General features: G+C 45.6%; 1 non-coding gene across 1 annotated transcript; it reads left to right on the forward strand.

Annotated features, from left to right (window-relative positions):
• Window positions 1–1,305: 1,305 nt before the first annotated feature.
• LOC116104343 lies at window positions 1,306–1,455 on the forward strand. The gene has a single exon (XR_004123849.1). It is a non-coding gene; the product is annotated as a small nucleolar RNA SNORA48 (small nucleolar RNA).
• The last annotated feature ends 990 nt before the right edge of the window (window positions 1,456–2,445 follow it).

Consider the following 2,445-nt stretch of genomic DNA (forward strand, 5'->3'; position numbering starts at 1 on the left):
ATAGATATTAAGGAAAAGTAGTTGTTTCTTCCTGTTATTTTTGTAGTTAGAGCTGGCATACCATTCATCTGTCTATCTTCTTTTAGTTTTGATGGAAGTTTACATTTTTGCTTTTTTCAGGGATAATTAGCTTTGATCTCCATTCAAACCTCTCTTATAGGTCCATGGTTCCATGCTGCTCTGCAAGTTTACATGATTGCCTTTGCATCTGCTATGATGTTATTTACAATGGACTAAAGGAGTTCTTGAGAATAGAGTAAAGTGGGCCTATCGTTAACTCCCCAAAGACTAGTTAGAGAATGCTGTGGCTTTCTCTTCTACTGTACTTATAACTGATCTGTGATTATGGACTTCTAACAACCATGGGACCATGCAGGCAAGGGTTTCAGTTAGAGAAGCTAGCAAGGTGGATTTTTGAAAATAGATTAGAATGACTGTGTATGTCCCTTGAAATCTGGACTACTTTCAAGAAGAAATAGGACACATTCAAAAGTGGTACCCCATACATTTAAATTATCTAAGGACTCTAATTTTCATGTGTAACCCCCTCCTCCATAATTAGCTCATAACCAAAACAGTGAATTGCATAAGAAACTGAGGTCTTGAGGGTCAGCACAGCTTCTCAGTGGGAGCTGATCCTGCCTTCTGACTCAATCATTGGATCTGTAAGGTGCCACAGGTTGTAGAGTAAAGCTTGGATCTCATGTTCCTAGCCCATCTTGAAGTGAGTGTGCACCTAAGTGGCTTTTCAAGGCCAAGGTGAGCTGAATGAGGAAGTTAGGACTGGTTAATCATGGCTGCTGTGATATGTGTCATGTGGACTTCAGACACTGTATAGGCAATTTCTCAGAGGCTCAAGGTCAAGCTCCTGATACAGGGGTTAACTGGTGACTTAGATTCTCAGGACACAATGGGGAGCAGCTCTAAGGGAAAGTTCTTGCTGTGTTATTGGAGGCAGTGCTCAAGGCAAGTTAGCATTTCTAATCAAAACACTTGACATCTGATTTCAGAGAATTTTCAGTTTTGGATTTTCAGATTAAGAATTCTCAGCTGACAAAAGTTCTGTAAACATCCAAATTCTAAGAAATGAAGAAACCTGAAGTCCTTCTGGTCAGACATTTCAAGCAATCATATTAAACATGTAGCTACAGAGAAGTCAGGTCACACTTTCTAGACTATTTATCTTCCTGTGAATTAACTGGTATTTTAAAAATAATTTTATTTCCTGCTTAAACTAAACAAGATGAACTTTGCTGCTTACAGGTAAGAGTCATGATTGCACATTGCATTAAAATGCTTTGCGCTCCCCTCTGCCAATGGGCAAAGAGACACCTTGTTGGTGTCTTATATCAGTCAGGGGCAGAACAAATGCCCCTGCTCATCAAAAGGCCTTTGCTCATCCTAACTTGATGTCTGGCTTGATGGCCAAAGCTGTTTTATACTTAGAACACATAAAGATCAGATTAAATCAAATCCAGACAGCACAGCCCAGGAGGAGGAAGACAGACAGAGACTGATGTTTTGCCATGCCATGCCTCATCCAGGCAGCACAGGAGACCTGGCCCTCGTGATGGGGGTGAGCCAGCCCACAGGGCATGAGTGTCGGGCATCTGATTCCTGCAGTTGGGAAAGCCGCCCACAGGGTCACAAGCACGGGAGAGTTAGCCCTACCCCTCATCAGCTGTAGTACTTGGTAGAGTGGGTCCTACACCTCACCTGGACGGCACAGGAGATCTGACCCTGGTGGTAGGGGCACAAGTGAGCCTCCCCAAGAGAGGGTGCAGGAAAGCTGACCCTGCCACTTGTTTGCTGTGAGGTGGCCTGGGTATGGGGATGATGCTCTGTCCACTTTGCCATTTTTCACCTGTGGGAGTCGGGAGAGCTAGTCCCATGATCAGGAGAATGAGTGAGCTGTCCCTGTCCCTCACCAGTTGCAGCACTCTTGAGAGTGGGCACAGAATCTCCCCTGAACAGCTTAGTACAGCTGGTCCTGCTGGAGGGGGCACAAGTGAATAGGCCCCGAGGATGATAGTGCAGGAGTGTCTGCTGTGAGGTGGCCTGGGAGCTAGGTGGTGCCGCCTTCCTTCTCCCTTACCATCTCCAGCTCTGGAAGTGTGGGTCTGCAGGTGAGATACCCCTAAAGCATGAGGATAGGAGAGCTGACTGTGTGCCCTTAGGATGGGAGCACTGGGCAGCCTAGCCAGAGCAGCACTGGAGAGCGTGCTCTAGTGGTATAGATAAGTGAGATCCAGTGTGCTGAGACAGCTCAGCTACCACCAATGGCCCAGATCCAAGGCTCAGAATTGGCTCAGAATTAAAATCTGTATCATCTGTAAATAGTTGGGATGAATAAAAGGACCAGTCCTGCTGATCCAAAGCTACAGGATCTCCATGACACAGGGCAACAACAGGATAACCAGAAAGAGACTTGGTAAAGATCCAATG

The sequence above is a fragment of the Mastomys coucha genome, unplaced genomic scaffold (assembly GCF_008632895.1).
Source record: "Mastomys coucha isolate ucsf_1 unplaced genomic scaffold, UCSF_Mcou_1 pScaffold21, whole genome shotgun sequence".
NCBI lineage: Eukaryota > Metazoa > Chordata > Mammalia > Rodentia > Muridae > Mastomys > Mastomys coucha.